General features: G+C 51.6%; 1 long non-coding RNA gene across 2 annotated transcripts; it reads right to left on the minus strand.

Moving 5' to 3' along the window:
* Positions 1-218: 218 nt before the first annotated feature.
* On the minus strand, positions 219-1,883 carry LOC136502942 (uncharacterized). 2 transcript variants are annotated; one of them, XR_010770740.1, is made up of 3 exons: positions 1,160-1,883; positions 883-981; positions 219-414 (listed from the first exon to the last, which is right to left on the minus strand). It is a non-coding gene; the product is annotated as an uncharacterized lncRNA (long non-coding RNA). The 2 variants fall into 2 exon arrangements; XR_010770739.1 differs by having other exon boundaries at positions 883-1,037.
* Between the last annotated feature and the right edge of the window lie 3,806 nt (positions 1,884-5,689).

Consider the following 5,689-nt stretch of genomic DNA (forward strand, 5'->3'; position numbering starts at 1 on the left):
AGAGCGGGACCCACTTTACGCCACGCCAGCATCGGTCAACGACGGGCGCCACCGTGGCTGGGATTGTCGCGCTAGCGCATGTGGCGCGACAGAGTGGTACTGTCACGCCTGCCGCGCTGGCACGACCAAAAGGGTCACTTTTGCAATTACTTTTTTAGGGATTAGCATTAAAATATTGATTAAAAAATGATTAAAAATTAAAAAAATCCTACCTCCTTTGAGCTGTGAAGCCATACAACCTTCACATCATTCAGAAATAGTCTCCTTTGTTGTCTTTGTCTTGGGCCTTTTTTCTTTATCTTCACCTTTTTCTGTCTCTTCTCCTTTGTAGTTTCTGGGGTTGTCGACATCAACCTCCTTGGTTGACAACAAATAGATAGGGAAGTTGATGATTTCAGAGTATTTCACTAAATCCTACATAAAAGAGAATTCAAATTAAACACTTGTAACAAGAGATGCACAAAATAACAGATACATTACTACATAGATGTGTTTTATTATAAATGTGTGTAGCCCAAGTAGTGGACAGAAAAAACAAGTAAATGTTTCAATTGCTCTCACACAAGTACACGAAAATTATCCCATGACTACTGAATACACTTAGTGAAAATGGAATAGTATTGCCCGGGACAGTTGCCAAACAATTTGCTATTTCTGTAAAAACGAAACAAATGACCACGTGACTTCTGAAAAGATCTTATTACAATTTCCATGTTAGCATTGTTGGTGTCATGTCCAAGTGTAATAAAAGATGCCAATTTCAGATAACATGGTTGGACTACAAGGTGACAAACAGATAATAGCTACAACAATCTTGGAGGCCATTGTATATTTGCAGCAGAAGCCAATTAACAAATAAAAGACATATGAATATGGTGATACCTTTAGCTTATCCTCTTACAAGTACTTCTTGACCTCATCCTCGTAGATAGCAAATGACTCATAAGCTTTTGACTCCCACACATGGCATATCTACAAGTACTTCTTGATGCAAATATGCAGTTGTAACAACATCAAGAATTGCTTTGGAGTTCAGCCTACGCTTCATTAAGTGTAATAAGAAGACAAAAATAACAATAATGCTGAACATGAGTAGTTTATTTCCAAGGAAGCTAGCCAATTGATGCCAAATTAAAAAGCTAATTTTTGGGCAAGTTACCTGGTGAGATATTTGTTGCAGTATTGGTCTCCAGTTTCGATTACAGTGATGGATTAATCCAGCAAAACTGCCAGAGATGTACGCATACTTTCATAGGGGTTGATTGTTTGCTAGTTGGTCCGTGGCGACGCAGCGCAACATTTCGTCGAACAGGTCGCGGGCACACGAGGTGTGCTATGCCCGCACGCTGCTGGCACGCTTGCAGCTACCTCTCTGGGGTTGTGGACGGACAGCCTGCTGCCAAGGGCGATGAAAGCTGCTGTTGTAGTTGGACCTCCTGTAGCCATGTGCTATGGGCCGAGCTCTCTCGCGCCGCCCTTTGCTGGTGCTACCAGCCTGTGCCATCTGGGCTGGTGTGGCACCCCTTGTGGCGAGCAGTGGCGGTGGCGCGGCCTCGACGGGGGCGAGGGTGTCGACGGCGGCGCTACTTCGGCAGGGTGGCGGGGGTGGCGCTCGGCAACGTAGCCTAGGTGGGGGCTGCGATGAGGGCGAGGGCGGGAGTGGTGGCCGCGGTGGAGGTGCGGTGCGGGCCTGCTGGAAGAGGAGCGTTGGGGCTTCCCGCCGAGGCGGCGCTCGGCAGCGTGGCCTGGGCGGAGGGTAGGACGGGGTCGGCGCTCGACGTGGACGAGGGCTGCGGCGGCGGCGCGGCGTGGGGTTGCGGGAGGAGGACACGGGTCGACGTGCGAGCGCGAGAAGGTTCTGGAATTTTGGGTTCGCAACGAAATTGGGCGGAATTCGATTCGACCCGTAATCGGGTAGACCACATCGCTTCGTTGCTCAATCCAACGGCGTACGTGTTAGCGGGCGACGTGGCCATATCCACCGCCCAAACCTTGGCCCTGATTTTGTATAGTAGAGATAGAGATGCGTACAACTTGGGATTTTCGGATCTTCAGAAGCTAGCTCGGCCTAACAACCAAGCCTGGCTTGAAGCCATGAACTATTGAATTTAAAGCCTGAAATGGATACATCATAATTAGGCCCACATTGCTAAATTAGAAACTACAACTGCAGGCCGAGATCACCCCAAAAAATTTGGTTATTTACCAGCATATATTCATATTCTCGATTAAGGGGGTGTTGAGGACTGATCCACGAACTCTGCTCTATGAACTTCACCATGGAGCAATTTTACAAAAACCTAGAGTTTATGGAGCACCCCTTTAGGTGCTTGTCAGTGTTTTCAGATCACCGATGAGTAAATTTGTATTTACGTGTCTGGCTCAGATGGTGTGCTCAGAGGACACAAGGGTTTATACTGGTTCGGGCGGAACGTCCCTACGTCTAGTTTGCTACTGCTCGTGTTACCAGCACTTGGTTTGCAGTAGGGGTTACAAACAGGCGCGAGAGGGAAAGGATCCCAAGTCTCTAGTGGAAGGAGTGAACGGGTACTGAGAGCTCAATCGCTGCTCAGCCGTGTATTCGTATCGTGCTCTTGTGTTTTTATCTCGTGGTTCGGTCCCATGTGGATCTGGATCCCCTTCATGGAGCGCCTTGCTTCTCCTTTTATAAGTGAAGGGAAAGTGCAGGTTACAGCGGAGGAAAAGGAGAAGAACGAGAGTGAAGAAGGCTTCTAGGATCGTAGGGTCCTTCTCCTTCATGGGGGTCTCGTCGATCCTGTAGATGTCAACAGGGACGGCTCCACGTCGCGGCCCTGTTCGTCACTGGCACCATGCGCAGGCATCATCTAATGGTCATGGCATTTTATTCCATCCCCGCGGACGTCGTGGTGAACTGACACGCCTGCTAGTGTTCGTACGATGGTTAGATAGAACAGCACCGGCACACCCGATGATGTTCTTGATGTGAATCCTTAGGTACATCATGGGCACGGGTTACATCAAGTCATGCCAGTCTCTTCCCTGGTGTTAGAGTTTTAACCCAGGCCCATACGCTTGGACCTAGAGTGATTGGTGACGGTATGGGTCCCCGTCAGGCAAGACGGAGCCCGTGACCTTGGGGTCGGGCGAGACGGAACCCGCAGCCTCGGGGTCGGGCGAGACGGAGCCCACAGCCTTGGGGTCGGGCGAGACGGAGCACGAACCCAAGGGGTCAGGCAAGACAGAAACCACCTCCTTGGGGTCGGGCGAGACGGAGCATGAACCCAAGGGGTCGAACGAGATGGAGCCTACATCCAAGGGGTCGGGCGAGATGGAATCTGCAGCCTTGGTCGAGCCCCTGTGGCCTTGGGGTCGGACAAGACAAAAATCACGTCCTTGGGGTCAGACGAGACGGAGCCCGCACCCAAGTGGTCGGGCGAGACGTAGCCCTATAGCCTTGGGTGAGACCCCATGGCCTTGGGGTCGGGCGAGGCCTTTTAATACGTCTTGCTCCATCCGAGGAAGTCAACGTGGAGGAGTAGAATACCCGATAGTAGCCCCTGAGCCTATGGAGGAGTAGAATACTCCTTTGGAGGCTTTTCCAGATGGTAAGACTCTAAGGGCCTTGGCCTTCTTTTTGTAGCCCGTGGCATGTCCTGTTAGGATGGTAGTTCCCTTTTGTCATGGTCGGTCTTCTTAGGGACATGTAACCATAGGATTCGGGAGCTCGGAAAGATTTTTCTTGATTCCGGTCCCCTAGGATTTGATCGGCCGTCGTCATACTGCGACTGCGTGTTTGGTCTCCTTGCGAGTCCAACTTTCCTCAAGCCCCCATGCATAGCATGGGTCTGGATTAGGGTCGGCTCATCTTTGTGATCATCGTCCCTCAAGCGTTTTTTTCGATAAAACGGAGAGGCTGAGCCGTGCCACGTTTTTCCTCGATGGACAAAACATGGTGCTCGGTGAGCTATTAACGAGCTAGTCCGAGTAGGGCCCTGGCTCCCCGTCCATGGGGGTCTGGCATGGGTTAGTTGGTGACTGACTCTAGATTCTTAGTGGCCAATCCATATAGTTCGCGGATCCTTTCGACCGGTCCCAAGGGCTCATTGCCTTTCTTTGAGGAAAGACCATGGACTAGGAACCAACCAAGACTCAAATGTGGGCCGAGATGCCCGCGGCACTCGTGCACCCTGGTACTATTTGCTAGTGGGCCTATCCCTTTCCACCCCTCGCTCTTTGGGTGCCCTGGAGTGGTTGTGAACCCGTCGGTGGGCTGGTCTATGAACTCCTGGGCCTAAATGGGCCATAGGAGCATTTTTAGCTCGGTATCCCTCCTTACCTGTGATGGTTCTTGGTCCATCGACCGGGCGAACCATCATCTAGCATGTCCTTTGAGGGCACGGACAGGGAGATGATGTGACACGACGCAGTGGGCACGTGAATCTAGGTGGATGGTTTGCCTTCTCATCCCACTCCACCTTATAAATAGCGACCTCCCCCTTCATGTTTCTACACACCAAAACCTTAGCCTTACCTTCTCTGTTTCTCCGCTGCCGCCGTTTAGATCTGTCGTGCTTGCTAGTCCGCCGTCAGAGCCCTAGATTTGTAGCCTCCGCTCCTCTACCACCGCCTTTGCTTCTCCATAGCCACCTCCATCCTCCATTAATTCATGGCATTGCTCTGATGTTACCTATGCACACATGGAGGGCCTCGTCAAGCGTGGTCTTCTCCATGGGAGGACCGATGCGATGGAGTGGCTTGTGCCCAACCGCGAGGAGGCACCGGTGCCACCCGACGGCTACATCATCTCCTTCGTGCTCTTCCATGAGCGTAGATTCATGGTTCATCATCACCCGTTCTTTCGGGGTCTGCTGCACCATTATCAGATCGAGCTATAGCACTTGAACCCCAATGGGATCCAGCACATCATAGCCTTCATCGTAATGTGTGAGGCGTACCTAGGGATCGAGCCCCACTTTGAGCTCTGGAGATATTTCTTCTACATCTCCTTGATGAAGAAGAAGGAGAGAGGCTAGGAGACCCCGGTGCTGATGGGATGTGTGGGCATCCACCTCCGGGGGCAGTGGGTGGCCGAGTATATGCCCTGCGAACTCTCTAGATCCAACAAGGGGTGGCACTCGCATTGGTTCTACCTAAAGGACGACCCTGCTGCACCCTTGCTTATCTTCTTCGGGCGTTTGATCAAAGAGGTTCCACCGTCATGGCCATGGGGGCCACCCATCAAGGAGAAGAAGAGGATGCATGACCTCCTCGAAGCCATTGTGTTCCTAAAGACCCATGGCCTCCATGGGGCTAGCGTCATTGGGGGGTATCACGTGAGGAGGGTGGCGTCCCTGATGGCACGTGTTCTCCTGCTGTACAGGATGATGCTCGATGCGTAGCTCATCAGGACGACGCTCACCCAGGGGTTGCTCCATGATAGGAAGGTCACGTAGTGCATCAAGGAAGCCACAAGGGAGGTCAACGCCATGTTCCTAATCCTAGGGCATCCCATGATACGGTCGAACATGGGCTTCATCGAGCTACCGGTAGGGTTAGTCTTCTAGGACTCCATCGCGCTGCTACCAGAGCATGCGATCATGAGGGCGGCAAATCATGCTATGGATGAATGATGGAAGAAGAAGAAGAATGATGACGAGGAGAAGAAACGATGATTGAAGTAGCGAGCGAAGTTGCAGCGAGGGAAGCG

This window comes from Miscanthus floridulus, chromosome 1, assembly GCF_019320115.1.
Source record: "Miscanthus floridulus cultivar M001 chromosome 1, ASM1932011v1, whole genome shotgun sequence".
NCBI lineage: Eukaryota > Viridiplantae > Streptophyta > Magnoliopsida > Poales > Poaceae > Miscanthus > Miscanthus floridulus.